We start from the raw sequence: 21,308 nt of genomic DNA on the forward strand, positions 1-21,308 counted from the left end.
AGCTTGCTTCTGTGGCTAATCCCTTAAGATAGGGATAAAATTCCTTATGAAAGGGATGATATATTACTGTGTACAGAACAGAGTAAATATTTGGTGACAGAGGGATGGACCATCACAATCATTTAAGTATCTTTAACGTGTTACACGTCTAATCAAGACCATTACTATACCCTTCACGATATTGCCTAAGGAATGCTATGTGCATTCCTAACAGTGGCTTCTCTAATTTCCAGGTTCCAGATTGTAGACAACAGTGCCACAAGCCACAGCGTCCACCCAGTACTCAGTGAACAAATAGTGTTAGTGATAAAAACCATTGATATTTAATGACTTTAGGGTTGCTTGTTACCACTGCTTAATTACCTCCCTTGCTGAATTAGGAGCTAACACCATTAAGCATTCACTTATTCCCAGAGAAGTTGATCATCTTTGTGGGCAATACACATTAAACATGATTAGGTGCTGCCACACACAGGTGTGAATGTTCAAACTTCTGTGCATGCACACACTCATTTGAAACATCAATGAAACTATTTAGATTTAAATAATGTCCTCATTCCAAGAAAATTTATTGCATGTTAAAAAGGTTAATTTGGGATTGTCTTATTATTCTGTTCGGGTTGCTCTAACAAAATACTATCAAGTAGATAGCTTATAAACAACAAGAATTAATTTTTAACAGCTTTTGTAAGCTGCAAAGTCCAACTTCAAATCTGGAAGTGCAAATTAAACGGCCAGCAGATTTGATGTCTATTAAGGCCGCCTTCCTGGTAGCTGGTGCCTTCTTGCTGTGTCCTCACATGCTGAAATAGGCAAGGCAGCTCTCTGAGCCTCCTTTATAAAGGCACTAATCCAACGAACAAGGTCTCCTGCTCTTGATTTAATCACATCTCTGAGTCCCACCTATTAATACCATCACTTTGGCTACAAGGATTTGGACATATGAATTTTGGAGCAGCACAAACATGCAGACCAGAGGTGGGAAGCTGACCACACTCTATGTGCAGGACTGTAAGTATTTGATGTACTCTCCCCAGAATGAGATCCTGTCATTATGCTTTAGTTGTGCCTCAAATTTTGGGCTAAAATTTTGGAAAGAGAAGTGTTAGGGAAATTTTTTACCTTTTGATAATGAAGCTGTAACAGACTAGAGATACATACAAGTGCACACACACACATAGTTTGGCAAAACAAAATGTTGAAAATTAAAAGAAGACTAGTGCTCAAACAGTATTTTGCACTTTGTGTTCTGTGTGGGGGCAAACTGATGAAATCTTTACTTAATATACACTAAATTGATCTTCTGTATATAAAGAAAATGAATCTCGATGTGAATGGAATGGGAGAGGGAGCGGGAAGGGGGAGGGTTGTGGATAGGAGGGAAGTTTTTTTTGGGGGGGGAAGCCATTGTAATCCATAAACTGTACTTTGGAAATTTATATCTACTAAATAAAAGTTAAAAAAAATTAAAAGAAGTCTAACATTAGGAAATTTACTACCTTTTATTTGTGAACACTGCATTCAAACAACTCTGTACAAAGATGAGACAAAGAGCTGCTTCTCAACATTAAGCAACCTATGTATGATCCATCTCCAAGGTCTTCTAAATGGAAGCTTTGGTTATCTCATATTTCAACAGCTGTCAAGGATTGGCCCAGGGTGGTGTGAAATGCAAGCCATCTGCTACCAGCTGGAAAACTGATTACTCAGGAAGCAGGGTGCTTTCCCATCACTTAGAGGGCCACATGGTGCTTAGCCGCAGAGGAACAGGGATAAATGGGACATTCATCGTGGAAGCAGGTGCTGTCCAGAAAGACTTCAAAGAATCGTAAAACTGATCCAAATTTAACACTTCCAGAGCATAGGAATGTGTGTATTTTTCTCCCTACAGGAGTGGTCCATCATTGGAAACATGCAAAATAAAACACAATCTGAGAAAACACTTGAGTGAAACACAAAGTAAAGATATTCAATATGAGTATATGAAAATAATAATTATATTTCATTGTCCTATTTCAAGAGTCAAATATCTAAATATCACAGATACTTATATATCACAGATCCCTGCAAGGTCATGATCAAATGATCTAAGCTTTCTTGCCTTCCATTCCTTATGAATTTCAGTGGGTTATTCCATCTTACTGACCAGTGTCATTGTGTCTTTTATGAAATTCTTATGGCATAATATTAACACATTGTTTTGTGTAAAAGACAATGCACAAAATACCAGGTGCAGGTACAATGACCCAAGATCAATAACTCAAACACCTCCACTCATCTGGATTGAATGCATTCTTGGCACTATGCACCAACCTGAATGAAATAATTTGTAACTTTGTTCTAAGGTGAAGAATATGGTAAAGACTACTAGTTTTATATACAATATTCCTTTGTTTCCTCTTGCCCCAGAATAAGAGGTTAAGAAACAGAAAGCAGTAGCTGAGAAGTTACCAGAGTTTTTGAGCACTCATAGAAAAGGAGAACAAAAAGTTGAATCCTGTGTTGCAAAAGAATAAAGATTTGACAAATGCCAGAGAATTTTATCTGGGATTTCTGAAGGAGTGCACTTTCCTCCCTCACAGATATTACACAGTGGTGACAATTGATCCAATACCGGAATAGATCTATAATGTTACACATCAAGCTCGTGGAAAGCAAATCCCCTTTCAGATGAAGATAACTTCATTAGATGGAAGGAAACTTTGTTTCCTCTGGGAAATTCATGTATGATTTATTTCACTCTTTTCCACATACCTCACATTCTTTCTTATGTTTTACATCTCATTTCTCTTTCCATCAATGTATTTTCTTTCATCTTCAGCTTATTAAGTTTTCTGCTCTACATTAAACACTTGTTGATTTTCAGTTTCCATCATGTTTCCTATCATAAAAGTTCTATGTATCATTTACAATTTCTGTCAATAATTTGTCATCTTTGTAAGGAAGAACATGGAGAATTTGACTTTCTGTGTCTGGTTTATTAATGTTATAATGATATCCTTCCATCCCATCCATTTCATTGCAAGTGACAGAACTGCATTACTTTTTATGGTTGAATAGTATTCCACTGTGTATATACACATTTTATTTATACATTCATCTGATGAACACCTTAGTTAATTCCATGTCCTGACTTTCATAAACACTGATGCAATAGTCACAGCTAAGCAAGTACCTCCTTGATACAATGATTTCATGTCTTTTGGATATATGCTAAGCAATGGGATAGCTGGATCATATTACAGTCCTATTTCTAGTTTTGTTTTTTTTTTTTTATGGAATCTCTATATTGTTTTCCATAGTAGTTATACTAGTTTACATTCCTAACAACAATCTATAAAAATTCCCCTTTATCTACATTCTCACCAGCAATAGTCATTTTTTTTTTTTAACCAGGCAGAGTGGACAGTGAGAGAGAGACAGAGAGAAAGGTCTTCCTTTGCCATTGGTTCACCCTCCAATGGCCGCAGCGGCCAGCGCACTGCGCCAGGAGCCAGGTGCTATCCTGGTCTCCCATGGGGTGCAGGGCCCAAGCACTTGGGCCATCCTCCACTGCACTCCCTGGGCCACAGCAGAGAGCTGGCCTGGAAGAGGGGCAACCGGGACAGAATCCGGCGCCCCAACAGGGACTAGAACCCGGTGTGCCAGCGCCACTAGGTGGAGGATTAGCCTGTTGAGCCGCGGCGCCGGCTATTGTCTTTTGATAATATATCGCAACAGAGGTGAGGTGATGTATCTCATTGTGATTTTGACTGGCATTTTCCTGATGTCTAGTCATTTTTTACATTTGTTGACCTTTGGTATTTTTTCTTTTGAGAAATACCTGTTCAGCTTTTTCCCCATTTCTTGTGTGGATTTGTCATTTTTTGTTGCTGAGTTTTTTGAGTTCTTAACATATTCTGTATATTACTCCTTTGTTACTTAAGGAACGTGAAAACATTTTCTTTCATTCTTTCCTACATCTCTTCACTTTGGTTGACTATTTCCTTTGCTGTGCAGAAGCTTCTGAGTTTGACAAATATTTCTCTAGCTTTACATTTTTTTTCTTAATCTTTATCTTTTTTTTAACTTTTATTTAATGAATATAAATTTCAAAAGTACAGAATATGGATTACAATGGCTTTGCCCCCCATAACTTCCCTCCCACATGCAACCCTCCCCTTTCCCGCTCCCTCTCCCCTTCCATTCACATCAAGATTCATTTTCAATTCTCTTCATATACAGAAGATCAGTTTACCATATATTAAGTAAAGATTTCAACAGTTTGCACTCACATAGAAACACAAAGTGAAAAATACTGGTTGGGTACTAGTTATAGCATTAATTCACATTTACAGCACATTAAGGACAGAGATCCTACATGAGGAGCAAGCGCACAGTGACTCCTGTTGTTGACTTAACAAATTGACACTCTTGTTTATGGCATCAGTAATCACCCTAGGCTCTTGTCATGAGTTGCCAAGGCTATGGAAGCTTTTTGAGTTCACTGACTCTGATCATATTTAGACAAGGTCATAGTCTAGCTTTATTTTCATTGCCTGTTCTTTTGTATTCTTATCAGAGACTTACTACCTACATGGACATCTTTTTTTCACACATATAAACGCACAGTTCTGGGCAGGAGCAGGGAAGGTATCTCCCATCCACTGATTCAATCTCCTAATGGTCTTTACTGTCAGGGAGCTGTGGCTGGAGCAAGAACACCAGATATCACATTCCACTAGATACCTCATGGGGGTGACAAGGGCCCAAGGACTCAGGTCGCCTTTTGCTACCTTCCTATGTGCATCATCAAGGACTTGGATTAGAAGCAGAGTATCCAGGACTTGAATCTGGACTCCAGTAATGGAGGACAGCATCATTTAATCCACTGTGTCACAATGCCTACCCCCACACCAATATCTGAAGATGTTTCTCTGTTTTTTTCTAGCAATTTCAGTGTATCAGATCCCAACCTGATTTTTGTATGTGGTGAGAGGATAGGATGTAATTTATCTTTCTACATATGTATATTCAGTTCTTCCAGTACCATTGAGATCACTAATCTTTCCTGAATACAGGTCATTGGTATCTCTGTCAAATTCACTTGACCTTATGTACCTAAGTTATTTTTCCGAGTTTTCTGTTCTATTCCGTTCATCTTTTTTGTCAACTCTTTTTCCCTTCTTTTTTTTTTTGCAAGTATCATGCTGTCTTAATTGCTGTAGCTTTAGGGTATGCTCTGAAATTGGGTATTATGATGTCTCCAGCTTGGTTTTTTTTTTGTTTGTTTTTTGTTTTGTTTTGTTTTGTTTTGTTTTTCTCAAGATCACTTTGGTTTTTCTGGATCTTTTGTGGTTCCATATGAATTTTAGAATTATTTTTCTAATCCTGCAAAGAGTATCATTGGTATTTTCAGGGGATTGCATTGAATCTATAGGTTGCTTTGCATAGCACAGACATTTTCACAATTTGTTTCTTCCAGTTCACTAAAAATGAATATTTTACATTTGTTATATCCTTGATTATTTTTTCATCAGTGTTTCATAATTTCCTCACAGAGATCTTTCACTTCTTTGGTTAAATTTATTTCTAAATATTTTATTTTTATGGAAATTGTGAATACAATTTCTTAGTTTCCCTTTCACAAGACTATTATTAGTGTATTAAATTGCTACTGCTATTTTAATGGTAGTTTTATAAACTTTATTAGTTCTAAGAGCATTTTTGGTGGTGTATTTAGGTTTTTCCATACACAAAAGTCATAATCTGGAATCTTAAATATTTTGACTTCTTCATTTCCTTTGTATTACTCTTTATTTCTCTACTAGCTACTGCTAATACTCTCAATAATATATTTAATAACAGTGATGACAATAGACATCCTTGTCTTGTTCTAGATCTGATAGGAAATGTTTCCAACTTTTTCACAATTGTTTGGTTATTGTTACCTATTTCCTTTGTTATTTTGAGGTATGTTCCTTCTATATCTAATTCATTTTTATCATGAAGAGATGTTGAATTTTCTTACATGCTTTTGTTTTTCAGTCCGTTGACTTGCCATGTTGACTTGTCAATTTTCAAACATCCTTGCATCCCTAGGAAAAATTCCACCTAATCTTGAGGTATGATTTTGTGTTCTAGTGCTAGATTCAGTTTACTAATATTTTGTTGAAAATTTTTCAACTATGTCCATCAAGGATATTGGTCTGCAGTTTTTGTTTTATCTTTAGTTTTGGTACCATAGTTATATTGGCCTTATATAAAAATTGTTTGGCTTAGTTGTATACTTTTTAATGCATTTGAATAGTTTAAGAAGTAATAGTTAGTTCCTTTTAAAATGGTTTTATAGTTTTTTTTTTATTCCTGAAATTCATTCTGATATAAGTAGCTATTCCTGCTAAGTAACTCTTATGCACTGTTGCTTGGAATGCAAATGAGTACAGCTACTATGGAAAAAAGTATGGAGATTCCTTATAAAATTAAAAATAGTTCTTCCATATGATCCAGTAATCCCACTACTGGGTATATATCCAAAGGCACTGAAAATCAAAGAGACATATGCACTCCCACATTTATTACCATACTATTCACATTAGCCAAGAAATGGCAACAACTTAAGTGCCCAAATGACGAATGTATAAAGAAAATATGCCATGCACACACACACAATGAAAGCTTATTAAGCCATAACAAAGAAGGCATTCTTGTCATCTGCAGTAAAAATAATGGAAGTAGAGGACATTATGTGAAGTAAAATAAGCCAGGGGAGCTAGTGTTTTGGAATCATGGGTTAATCTACTATCTTCAATGTGGGCAGTCCATATTGGAGTAACAGTTTGAGTTTAAGTTACTCCACTTTTTTGTAAAGATTTATTTATTTATGTATTTGAAAGGCCAAGTTCTAGAAAGGGGGGTAGGAGACAGAGAAGCATAGAGATCTTCCATCCACTAGTTCACTCCCTAAATGGAAGCACAGGCTGATGCAGGGCCAGGCTGAAGCTAGGAGACAACAGCTACATCCAGGTCTCCTATGTGGGTGGCAGGGGCACAAGCATTTGGGTAATCCCCTGATGCTTTCCCAGGCACATTAGCAGGGAGCTGGATAGGAAGTAGAGCAGCCAGGACTAATGTCAGCATCCATGTGGGATGCCAATGCTGAAAGCAGCTGACCCCAGCTACTCTACTTCTGATCCAGCTTCTTGCTAATATGTCTGGGATGGTAGTGGATGATGGCCCAAATATTTGGGCATTTGCCATTCATGAGGGAGACCCAGATGGAATTCCTGGCTTTTGACTTTAGCCTGGCCCAGCCCTGGTTTTTGTGATCAGGTGGGGACTGAACCAAGGGTTGGAGGATCTCACCCTATCTCACCTCTGTTTTGAGCGAGACAGAGAGAAAGGAAGGAAGGAAAGGGAAAGGACAAGACAAATACTATATGTTCTTTCATGTATGGAAGTGACAACTATTGATTTGAACACAGAATAATCATAACTAGACTCAGAGAAAGGTGATAAGGGGTTGAAAACCAAAGGAGGTTGGGTAATAGTTATTTAAACGATTAGATAAAGGAAAAATTTCTAGTCTTCCATAGCACAGTGGCATTACTATATAAATATACAACTCACAGTAACACAGTTTACATTTTATAAAGAACTAGAAATAAGGAACTCAAGTCTCTCACACAATTACAAGGAGATGGAAATGGTAGCTACCCTGAATTGATCAATATGCTGTATATATATGGTGAAACATCACACTATCTCCCATAAACACACATCATTACGACATGTTAACCATTTTTTTAAAATCTGACTTTTTTGACTAGACTGTTCCTTTGGTGTATACTTCTGTCATTATGTGAGGGTTTTGCTATTCTTCAAAAAATAGTTCTGCAGTAATTAGGATTTTATATGCATATATATTAAAAGAAGATAAAACAAACTGGATGCACACCAAAAAAAGATAAAACATTTCTATACAAATATAAAAATATTCATAATTAAGAAATTTCAATAAAAATTAAGAACTACTACACAGGATTAAAAATTCACTAGGAAGATATAACAAACGCAAAAACTGAGGAAACAAGAACAAGGAAGACATCATGATGCTCCCAAATGAGCATGACACTCCAATACAAGATTATGAATATGATGAGAGAGAAGAATTGCAAGATACAGATTTCAGAAAATTTATGATGAGAACATTTAGAAGTTATCAAAAACAAATGCATGAACTACAGAAGTCCATACAGGACAGGAAAGAAAATCTCTCTCTCATGAAAATGAAATCTTAAGGAGGAATCAAAACGAAATGAGAAATTTAGTAGAAGATGAAATTGAGATACTGAAGAGAAACCAAAATGAAATGAAGAATTCAATAGAGCAAATGAAAAACATATTTGAGAGCCTTGAAAACAGAATCAGTGAGGCAGAAGAGAGAATATCAAACTTAGAGCACAGGAAAGTACACACTCAAACCAAAGAAAAGAAGAAGAAATTATAAATCTATAAAATATTGTTGGGAATCTATAGGATACTATTAAAAAACCAACATCAGGGTTCTAGGAGTTCCTGAAGGCATGGAAACAGAGAAAGAATTAGAAGGCCTTTTTAGTGAGATACTAGCAGAAAACTTCCCAGGTTTGGAGAAGGAAAGAAATATCCAAGTACAGGAAGCACATAGAACCCCCAATAAACATGACCAGAAGAGATCTGCACCATGACACATTGCAATCAAACTCACCACAGTGAAACAAAGAAAAGATTTTAAAATGTGCAAGAGAGAAACGTCAGATTACTCACAGAGGATCTCCAATTAGACTCACAGCAGAATTCTGATCAGAAAGCCTGCAAGCTAGGAGGGAATGGTGAGATATAGCCCAAGTACTAAGAGAAAAAAAAAAAACTGCCAGCCCAGAATATTATACCCTGCAAAGCTCTCATTTGTGAATGAAGGTGAAATCAAGACATTTCATAGCAAACAGAAATTGAAATAATTTGTCACCACTCATCCAGCCTGCAAAAGATGCTTAAGGAAGTGTTACACACAGAAACACGGGCATCAATACAAAAGAAGTTAAAGGAAGAAAATCTCCCAGTAAAAGATCACAGGAAGTTCCAAGCATATATTAGAAATATCTTTGGGAACATGGCACGGCAAAGTCATTACTTATCAATAGTCACATTGAACATTAATGGCCTCAACTCTCCAGTTAAAAACACAGACTGGCTGAATGGATTAAAAAGCAAAACCCATCCATTTTCTCCTTACAAGAAACACATCTTTCCAACAAAGATGCATGCAGACTGAAAGTGAAAGGCTGGAAAAAGATATTCCATGCCAACAGAAATTAAAAAAGAGAAGACATAGCCATCTTAATATCAGACAACATAAACTTTAACACAAAAACTGTTAAGAGAGACAGAGAGGGGCACTATATAATGACTGAGGGAGCAATTCAACAGGAAGATGTAACTAGTATAATAAATGTATATGTACCTAATTACAGGGCACCAGTTTATTTAAAAGATATGTTAAGGGACTTAAAGGGAGACTTAGACTCCAATACAATAGTACTGGGGGACTTCAATACTCCACTCTCAGAAATAGACAGATCAACAGGACAGAATATCAACAAGGAAACAGCAGACTTAAGTGGTAGTTTAGACCAAATGGATCTAACAGATATCTAGAGAACTTCTCATTCTACATTTGAAGAATATACATTCTTCTCAGCAGTACATGGAACCTTCTCTAGGATTGACCACATACTAGGCCATAAAACAAGTCTCAGAAAATTCAAAAGAATTTGAATATACCATGCATCATCTCAGACCACGATGGAATGAAGCTGGAAATTAGCAACTCAGGAATCCCTAGAGCATATGCAAACCCATGGAGACTGAACAACATGCTTCTGAATGAACAGTGGGTCATAGAAGAAATCAAAAGAGAAATCAAAAACTTTCTGGAAGTAAATGAGGATAACAATACAACATATCAAAACGTATGGAATACTGCAAAAGCAGTGTTAAGAGGAAAGTTTATAGCAATAGGTGCCTACATAAAGAAATTGGAAAGGTACAAACTAAATGAGCTATGAATTCATCTCAAGTATCTTGAAAAACTGCAGCAAACCAGACCCCAAAAAGTAGAAGATAAATAATTAAAATTAGAGAAGAAATCAACAGAATTTTATCCAAAAAAATTACAAAAGATCTGCAGAATGAAGAGCTGGTTCTTTGAAAAGATAAACAAAATTGATACCCCATTGGCCCAACTAACTAAAAAAAGAAAACACCCAAATCAATAAAATCAGAGATGAAAAAAGGAATGTAACAACAGACAACACCAAAATAAAAATGTCATCAGAAATTACTACAAAGAGTTCTTTGCCAGCAAACAGGGAAATCGATCAGAAATGGTAGATTCCTGGACACATGTAACCTACCTAAATTAAACCAGGAAGACATAGAAAACCTAAACAGAACCAAAACTGAGACAAAATTGAATCAGTAAAAAAGGCCCTCCCCACAAAGAAAAGCCCAGGACCACATGGATTCACTGCTGAATTCTACCAGACATTTCAAGAAGAACTAACTCCAATTCTTCTCAAACTATTCAGAACAATCAAAAAAGAGGGAATCATCCCAAATACTTTCTATGAAGCCAGCATCACCTTAATCCCTAGGCTGGAAAAAGATGCAGCATTGAAAGAGAATTACAGACCAATATCCCTGAGAACATAGATGCAAAAATCTTCAATAAAATTCTGGCCAATAGAATGCAACAACACATCAGAAAGATTATCCACCCAGACCAGGTGGGATTTATCCCTGGTATGCAGGGATGGTTCAACATTCACAAAACAATCAATGTGATACACCAGATTAACAGAATGCAGAAGAAAAACCATATGATTATCTCAACAGATGCCGAGAAAGCATTTGATAAAATACAACACCCATAAGCTAATCCCAAAGGGACAAATACCACTTGTTCTCCTTGATAGGTGACAACTAACTGAGCACCAAAAAGGAAACCTGTTAAAGTGAAATGAACACTAGGAGAAATGGTGACTTGATCAGCCCTCACCCTGACTGTTGATGAGCAGCTTAATGTTATCCCTCTTAGTATTTTTTTTGTTTATTCTACATAATACTTTTGGTTGAATACTGTAATCAATACACAATTCTTCTTAAGTGCTGAAACTTAACTGAAAAGAGTTCGCTGTTAAATATAAGAGTGGGAATAAGAGAGGGAAGAGATGTGCAATTTGGGACATGCTCAAGCTGACTTGCCTCAAACAGTGGAGTTAGAAACATACCAGGGGATTCCAATTCAATCCCATCAAGGTGGCATGTACCAATGCCATCTCACTAGTCCCAGTGATCAATTTCTGTTCATAATTGATCATAATGATAGGACTAAGAACCAAAGGGATCACATAAACAAGACTAGTGTCTGCAAATACTAGCTGATAGAATCAAAAAGGGAGAGAATGATCCAACATGGGAAGTGAGATACACAGCAGACCCATAGAATGGCAGATGTCCTAACAGCACTCTTGCCTCATAATCAGCCTTTAAGGCATGCGGATCCGGCTAAAAAGCCCATGAGATTATTTCAGGCATGGAAAGCCAAGACACTCTGGGGGAAAAAAAAACCTAAATGAAAGATCTCCACGAGTGAGATCCCAGTGGAAAGAATGGGTCATCAAAGAAGGAGGTACCTTTCTCTGAATGGAGGAGACAACTTCCACTTTGACCATGGCCTTGTCTAAATATGATCAGAGTCAGTGAACTCAGGGCGCTTCCATAGCCTTGCCAGCTCATGACAAGAGCCTAGGGTGATTATTGATGCCATAAACAAGAGTGTCAATTTGTTAAGTCAACAACAGGAGTCACTGTGCACTTACTCCTCATGTAGGATCTCTGTCCTTAGTGTGCTGTACATTGAGATTTAATGCTTTAACTAGTACTCAAACAGTATTTTTCACTTTATGTTTCTGTGTGGGAGCAAACTGTTGAAATCTTTACTTAATGTATGCTAAACTGATCTTCTGTATATAAAGAGAATCGAAAATGAATCTTGATGTGAATGGAAGGGGAGAGGGAGTGGATAAGGGGAGGGTTGCGGGTTGGATGGACGTTATGGGGAGGGAAGCCATTGTAATCCATATTCTGTACTTTTGAAATTTATATTCATTAAATAAAAGTTAAAAAAAAAATACAACATCCTTTCATGATGAAAAATCTAAGCAAACTGGGTATGGAAGGAACATTCCTCAATACAATCAAAGCAATTCATGAAAAACCCACGGCCAGCATCCGATTGAGTGGGGAAAAGATGGAAGCTTTTCCACTGAGATCTGATACCAGACAGGGATGCCCACTCTCACCACTGCTATTCAATATAGTTCTGGAAGTTTTATCAGAGCTATTAGGCAAGAAAAAGAAATTAAAGGAATACAAATTGAGAAGGAAGAAGTCAAATTATCCCTCTTTGCAGATGATATGAATATTTATTTAGGGGATACAAAGAATTCTACTAAGAAAAGAGTTCTTCTACTCAGAGAAGAGTTTGGCAAAGTAGCAGGATATAAAATCAATGCACAAAAATCAACAGCCTTTGTATACACAGGCAATGCCATGGCTGAGAAAGAACTGCTAAGATCAATCCCATATAAAATAGCCACAAAAACAATCAAATACCTTGGAATAAACTTAACCAAGAAGTCAAAAATCTCTATTATGAAAATTACAAAATCTTAAAGAAATAGAAGAGGATACCAAAAAATGGGAAAATCATCCATGCTCATGGATTGGAAGAATCAATATCATCAAAATGCCCATTCTCCCAAAATCAATTTATAGATTCAATGCAATACCAATCAAAATATCAAAGACATTCCTCTCAGATCGAGAAAAAATGATGCTGAAATTCATACAGAGAAACAGGAGACCTCGAATAGCTAAAGCAATCTTGTACAACAAAAACAAAGCCGGAGGCATCACAATACCAGATTTCAGGACATACTACAGGGCAGTTGTAATCAAAACAGCATGGTACTGGTACACAAACAGATGGATAGACCAATGAAACAGAATAGAAACACAAGACATCAATCCAAACATCTACAGCTAACTTATATTTGATCAAGGATCTAAAATCAATACCTGGAACAAGGACATTCTTTTCAATAAATGGTGCTGGGAAAACTGGATTTCCATGTGCAGAAGCATGAAGCAAGAACCCTACCTTACACATTACACAAAAATCCACTCAATATGGATTAAAGACCTAAATCTATGACCCAACACCATCAAATTATTAGAGAACATTGGAGAAACCCTGCAAGAAATAGGTACAGGCAAAGACTTCTTGGAAAAGAGACCAGAGGCCCAGGCAGTCAAAGCCAAAATTAACAATTGGGATTGCATCAAATTGAGAAGTTTCTGTACTGAAAAAGAAACAGGAAAGTGAAGAGGCAACCAACAGAATGGGAAAAAATATTTGCAAACTATGCAACCAAGAAAGGATTAATAACCAGAATCTACAAAGAGATCAAGAAATTCCACAACAACAAAACAAACAACCCACTTAAGAAATGGGCCAAGGACCTCAGTAGATGTTTTTCAAAAGAGGAAATCCACGTGGCCAACAGGCACATGAAAAAATGTTCAGGATCACTAGCAACCAGGGAAATGCAATTCAAAACCACAATGAGGTTTCACCTCACCCTAGAACAGCTCAAATACAGAAAACTACCAATAACAGACACTGGCAAGCAAGTGGGGAAAAAGGGCCACTAACCCACTGTTGGTGGGAATGCAAACTGGTCAAGCCACTATGGAAGTCAGTCTGGAGATTCCTCAGAAACCTGAATATAACACTACCATACAACCCAGCCAACCTACTCCTTGAAAGTTACCCAAAGGAAATTAAATTATCCAATAGAAGAGATGTCTGCACCTCAATGTTTATTGCAGCTCAATTCACAATAGCTAAGACCTGGAATCAACCTAAATGCCCATCAACAGAAGACTGGATAAAGAAATTATGGGACATGTACTCCATAGAATACTATACAGCAGTAAAAATAAATGAAACCCTATCATTTGCAACAAAATGGAGGAATCTGGAAAACATCATGCTGAGTGAATTAAGCCAGTCCCAAAGGGACAAATATCATATGTTCTCCCTGATCAGTGACAACTAACTGAACACTTAAAAGGAAACCTGTTGAAGTGAAATGGACACTATGAGAAACAATGAATTGATCAGCCCTTGTCCTAACTGTCGAGGAACAACTTACTATTTTATTCCTTTTAGTATTTTTTTTGTTCTACTTAATACCATTGGTTGAACTCTTTACTTAACACACAATTACTCTTAGGTGTTTAAATTTAACTGAAAATGATCCCTGTTAAAGATAAGAGTGGGAATAAGAGAGGCAGGAGATGTACAGTTCAGCATATGCTCACTCGGACTTAGCTCTAATGGTAGAGTTAGAAACGTGCCAGGGGATTCAAATTCACTCCTATCAAGGTGGCATGTACCAAATCCATCTCACTAGGCAAAGTGATCAGTTTCAGTTCTTAACTGATCATAATGATAGGATTAAGTGTCAAAGGGATCACATAAACAAGACTAGTGTCTGCTAAACTAACTGATAGAATTAAAAAGGAGAAAACAATCCAACATGGGAAACGGGATACACAACAGACTCATAGAATGGCAGATGTCCTAAACAGCACTCTGGCCTCAGAATCAGCCCTTAAGTCATGCAGATCCGGCTAAAAAGCCCATGAGAGTATTTCAGGCATGGAAAGCCAAGACACTCTGGCAAAAAAAAATGACATAAATGAAAGATCTCTGTGAGTGAGATCCCAGTGGAAAGAACGGGTCATCAAAGAAGGAGGTACCTTTCTTTGAAGGGAGGAGAGAACTTCCACTTTGACTATGGCCTTGTTTAAATAAGATCAGAGTTGGCAAACTCAAGAGGCTTCCATAGACTTGGCAGCTCATGACAAGAGCCTCAGGTGATTGCTGACGTCATAAACAAGTGTGTCCTTTGTTAAATCAACAACAGGAGTCACTGTGCACTTACTCCCCATGTAGGATCTCTATCCTTAATGTGTTGTACTATGCGAATTAATGGTATAACTAGTACTCAAACAGTACTTTATACTTTGTGTTTCTGTGTGGGTGCAAACTGTTGAAATCTTTACTTACTATATACTAAATTGATCTTCTGAATACAAAGGTAATTGAATATGAATCTTGATGAATGGGATGGGAGAGAGAGTGGGAGATGGGATGGATGAGGTGGAATGGAGGTTATGGGGGGAAAAACCGCTATAATCCAAAAGGTGTACTTTGGAAATTTACATTTATTAAATAAAAGTTAAAAAAAGAAAGAATGTACATTCTATAACTGCTGGGTGCAGTGTTCTGTGCATGCCTGTTGGATAATACTTGCTAACAGTTCTGTTCAAAGCTACTGTTTGCTCTCTGCCTTTTAAAACTCTGCTTATCAATTACTGACAACTGTGTGTTAAAATCACTGTAGTTTGAGTATGTATTGTCAATTTCTCCTTGTAATTCTGTCACTTTTTGTGTCATATTTTAAACTTATAGTATAGAAGCATATAGAGTTTGGTTTTTTTTCTCATATCTTCCTGGAAAATTGAACCTTTTAACCAAACATTAAAGATCATCTTTGGCAATAAAAAAAAAACCATAGCAGTTTTTTGGTAGAATTGAGAAGCTTAGTTTAAAATTTATATAGAAATACAAAGGCACAGGAGCAGTCAAGTGAGTTCTTGAAGAACAAATTTGGGGGTCTTAAGCCACCAGATATCATGATCTAACTTACAGTTCTTTATTCTAATAATAAACTCATCTAAAGGACTCACAGTTTTTTCCACTCTAAATGTCTTACCTCTGTTCATTTAATGCTTAATTAACTTAGAAGAAACATTCTGCATCTTTCCAGTCAACTATGTATAGGTGACATATTTGCAAACAGAATATATACATAAACCGATATATATAATTGTAAAAATTCAGCTCAAAATATATTAGAGTTTTTGATAAATATAATTCAAAGATAAATTTATTTTCGTATGATATTTCTTGAAATCCATGCATAGTGTTTTTTATATAACACGTATTTCCCATAAACTTTGAGATAACTCCTCATTTGCAAGGATTTTAAAATTACTCTGGCACCAAAATAATTTTTTTACTCCCCTCTCCAAGAACTTTTTGAAGTACCCTATACATGTGGAATATTGGATTCTATGAAGTAAAATGGCAGGAACAGATAAATACATCACAAAAGTAGAATACTGAGTCATGACATCAATTTCTTATATTGTTTACATGTGGGCAGTTGATTTAAAAGAAAGGTGATGCTGAAGAATAGTCAAAATAGGGCAATTTTTTTGGTAAATTTTATTACATCTACTGTACAGAAAAGCTGGATGACTATCTCAAAACACACAATTCAGTTTTACCATGATTGAGATCAAATATTGAAAGTAAAATAATACATTTCCTGATCATAATAGGAAAATGTATTCACAAATTTTTGATAACTAAATACTTATTAATAGCATCAATCACTAAAGAAAAAGATGGGTCAACCAGAGTAAATGAAAAATTAAGGGCCCATTTATAAAGTCAAAAGGCAAATTTGAAGGTCAAGAAAATGTATGCAATATATACTTGACAAAGGCTTCAGTGTGGGATGTATAAAGAATTGCTTAAAAAATCAATAAAAAGAGCCCAGTAACTATAACAAGTTGAAACTTTCATTAGTAATTTTTACAAAAAATAAGTTCTAAAATACTTAGATAATGTTGTGCTGTCATATTAGTCATTATGGAAATGTAATTTTTTTTATAATGGTATATCACTACCTACTCAAAAGCTACAGTTTAAAAAAAAAATGCCATAATTCAGCAAGGCTTTAAAACAACTGAGCTCCCATAATTGCCAATAGAAATGTTTAATGGTACCAGAACCAAGAAATTAGGTAGGACATGCTTAAGTTGAACACATAAATAACCTACAACTATGCAATTCCTGCAAGTGTATGCTCAAAGAATTACATATTACTCAAATCTAAAGACATCAAAAATAATGCCACAGTAGCAGTATTTATAACAGTGGAAAAACAGACAAGTCCAATTAAGTGTCAATTAATTTTGCTCCAGGAAAAATAATAAGCTATTATCACATACAACACAACAGCATCTCACAGCACACCACACAACCACCCATCTCATGAATTGTAAACAATGTTGAATGACAAAATCTCAATATAGAAATATAGATTACATGATTCCCACATAAATATCCAAAATAGGCAAAACATAATTGAGATATTCATAGAAGGTTAAGGGTTATATTTGGAGAAAAGTGTAAAGTTAGTGACTTTAAGATTTCCAGATCATTGATAATAATTCTGTTCTTTTAATATGAGTAATAGATACATGTTAACTTTATAATGATTCATTTGTTTAGATTATTTTCCTGCAATGTGTATATGTTATAGTTCATTAAAACAGGCATTATTCATATAAAAGGAATTGGAAACAATGTATGAAGAGTAATATTTTTAAATACATATTCGATACTTTCATGATTACTTTGACATGATTTCTGGATGAGGAATTGCTAGCCCAAGCAATGTTATAATCTCAAAAGCTCAACTATTTTTTCCATTGTGTTGACAGTGAATTCATATCTAATGAGAAAGGAAGTCAGTTTCCTTCAGGGCTTTTATGCCTCCACATAATATCACCTGACTATTACCATAACAGCTACTACATTCTACTGACAAGGCAACTGAGTTGCTGAAAAAGTAAATATTTAGCCAAACAGCTCACATATACTATCTGGGAGAACAGGAACTCCAAATCGGGCCTGATTCCCAATTTTTCCACAATAAACAATATAAACAAGAGGCTGAAACTTAAAATGTAATGGCATAGCACTGTTATCATTTAATAAACAGTGAATTTACACACACAAAATCCCATGTCTAAGTCCAGGACTGGGATCACTTTTACACACCATCTGTGTAGCATCACTAAAAGCAGAACATTCTTATGTAAATTGAGGGGACCAATACAACCTTAGGAAAGGATGGGAGAATTTTTAACCTGTTCTCAGAAGTGACAGACTATGGGCAAACATCCAAAAATTCCTTTATTAAATCTGGGTCCCAAGGATTTTCAGAATTTATAAGGCTTTAATAATAAAATGACCTCATTGGCTTTGAATTTTATTTCCACCCTAAATACCTGACATCTGAACCTACTGTTTAATTAAAATAACGCAGCAGAAGCATTCAACTTCTTCCTAGGCAGCTAAACTTTGCTGCTGCTGACATGAATTTACTACTTCATTCAACAGAGTTTGAGAGCCCACAGTATGCTAGCAGACATATTAAGCAACACATGTAAGACAAAAGGTAGGCTCTGCCTTTTGCAAACCTTCTCACTGTAAGATAGGAAATGAATCACCAGGCATTTAAAATTTACAGTTTCTGTGAAAGCTGTACAGTGTCCAGTGCAGGAGAAAAGAGAGCCAGATCAGGTCAGAAGCAAAATGAAGATATCAGAAAGGGGATATGATTGGAGCTAGGCAAAAGTAGTCAGGACAATTCCCAGAGAGCAGCCCCTGGTAGAGAAGGAAGGATGAGAATCAGAAAGTACTCAAGAGATCTGAGTACTTTCAAGAGATTTGAGTATTGAGTTTAAGAGGAATGTGTGTCAAAAGGTAAATCAGGGTAAATCCACAGCAAATATACTATAGAAGACTTTGGGTTTCATTTTAAGAAATTCAGACTCCTCACAAGGGTAATGTAATGTGAATAAATAATTCTGAGATTCTGGTTTAAAACGACCCCTTTGTTGGCAGGTGTTGGGGTTCAGCAAGTCATGTTGTCATTTGAGATGCCCACATTCCATGTTCGAGTGCCAAGGACTGAGTCCCACTTTTGTTTGATTCAGTTTCCTAGTGTGTGACCTGGAAACAGTTGATGGCATAATTACTTGTGTTCCTGCCACCCATGTGGAAGAACTGGGTGGGACTTCTGGCTCCTGGTTTCAGTCTATTTCATTCTTGGCCCTTGTAGATGTTTGGGGAATGAACCAAATAATGAAAGATCTCAATCTCCCTCTCTCATTTGTCTTCTCTTCCTCTGTGTGTCTAGCTGCCTGCCAAATAAAATAAATAATCTTAAAAACTTTGGGTTAAATGTGGAGTAATATAGGAAATGGACAGGATTAGCATCAGGGAGATACATGGACTTGTTTTTAACAACCAGTCAAAAGATGAAGGTGGCCTGAATTAGAGAAGACTGGACAGCATGGAAGTATATATGTAACAGAAGATATTATAAGGGATCAGTGGGTCTAGAGCTGACTTCAAGAAAGAGGTCAAGGATCCAGGCTTCTGACTGGATATGTAGAAGCACCCTCCAGTTAAACAGTGACTAACAGAGTGTGGGGAGCACACTTAGAAGGATGATGTTAAAATGTTTTCTATTTGTTCAACGGAAGATACTTTGGGAGCAATCATGTAGAGTTCTGTGGCCAAGTGAACACACAGACCCAGGTCCCAAAAGAAAGAGCTGGCTAAAAGCTGGAATGTGACAATCAACAGGACACAAAAAGTTTTTGAAGGTATTCATGAGAACAAGCTCACAAGAGAGGAGGTAATTATTAATAGGTCAATAGGCATCATTGGCTATTGGGGTTTCGTAGAACATGACACTGCCTCTCATATTCTTCCCTGCTTCTTTCCTTTCCTCACACAGGTAACTTTGTCAAAGCAGCACAAAATAATCTAAAAACTGAGTAAAGTAACACAGAAGACCATTCTTCCCCAAACAAAGCAAGACCCACTTTCTTGAGGCATCTCATACTACAGTGCCTGGATTCGATTCCCTGTTCCATTCCAATTCCAGCTTCCTGCTAATGTACACTGCAGGAAGTACGAGATGATGGATCAAGTATGTGGATCCCTGCCACGCATGTGGGAGACCTGGAGCGAATTCCCAACCCTTGGTTTCATCCATACCTAATCCTGGTTATTGTAGGCCTTTGGAGAATGCACCAGTGGGAGATCCCAGTGTCTTGTTTCTGTGCCTTTCAAATAAAAAAGATTTCTGTCTTGCAGATTTTGCTAAAGATCATTCTATTTATTGGTGTCTCGTACTTGCAAAGTGATGTACAGTTTTCAAAACACTTTCACACATGTAGTTCCATTTCAGTCTAATAACAACTCCACATAGTGCACTATTATCCCCATTTCATTGACAAACACAGTAGAGAAGTGGACACCTCTCACCTATTTGTTGATGTCAGTAATCCCATGTTCTGATGCCAGCTGTACAAAGTGAAAGTCAAATATGTGTTGGGCTGATGTCACTTCCTAAAAGTCACAACTGCTTACAATTCTTCATCTGCATTGGTCTGCATTCTAATTTTGTTAGAAGAAAAGCAGCAGGTCTATGGCCAAAACTACACTCAAGGTCAGGCAAGGAGACTAGCATTCCTGCCTCAGTGCTGTTCTGTAGACTCACTTGTACACGCCCAGACTTACTATTCATGAAATGAGGACACCAGCACCTGTCTCAGGATTGCCTTTGTTGTTGGGGGTCACATGCCAGGCACAGTGGGAGACAAAGATATGTACACTTCCTTGTGCAACTCAACCATCTAGGGAGTTCTTGAAAAAAAGAATTGCTGAAGCCTGGGCCTCACCCCAAATATTTTTCCATCATAATTTCTAAGACTAAGTTCAGAAATTACAGTTGAAAAGCACTAATTGAGAAGCATGACTGCTACATGTTTGTGTTCAGGACGCAGATGTCCCCAAACAAATCCAAGGCTCTGTCACTCACTGTGTGATATGAGCAAACTGCTTCGCCCTGTGATCCGCAGTTGCTTTTGTACTAATTAAACACATGTAAAGACTTAAACATCACTCCTTGTGCAGAAAAAAAAAAAAACCTTCCAAACAGTTGCTGGTGCTATACACGTTAATCCAATGCTTCCTGAACCATGAGCTTAGTGATTCACCGAAGCCTGATCCTGCAGCTTCTGGTTCCAGCACCATAGTCCTGGATCCTACTCCCCGGGGGGGCCATTTGCCTTCCCAGTTCAGAGACAAGGAGCATCAAGACCTCTGCTACCAACCTCACTCATTTCTACAATCTCTTTCCAAGTCTCCAGAAAAATGCAAAAAGACCATGAAGCTTAGAAAATTCCTTGTGATAGATCTGTTGAAAAATCACAAG

The 21,308-nt window shown here is 36.8% G+C and overlaps 1 long non-coding RNA gene across 1 annotated transcript; it reads left to right on the plus strand.

Annotated features, from left to right (window-relative positions):
* The first annotated feature begins 769 nt into the window (after positions 1 to 769).
* Positions 770 to 20,172, plus strand: LOC138848575 (uncharacterized). The gene is made up of 3 exons (XR_011386509.1): positions 770 to 1,011; positions 6,028 to 6,104; positions 19,824 to 20,172. It is a non-coding gene; the product is annotated as an uncharacterized lncRNA (long non-coding RNA).
* The last annotated feature ends 1,136 nt before the right edge of the window (positions 20,173 to 21,308 follow it).

The sequence above is a fragment of the Oryctolagus cuniculus genome, chromosome 2 (genome assembly GCF_964237555.1).
Source record: "Oryctolagus cuniculus chromosome 2, mOryCun1.1, whole genome shotgun sequence".
Classification (NCBI taxonomy): Eukaryota; Metazoa; Chordata; class Mammalia; order Lagomorpha; family Leporidae; genus Oryctolagus; species Oryctolagus cuniculus.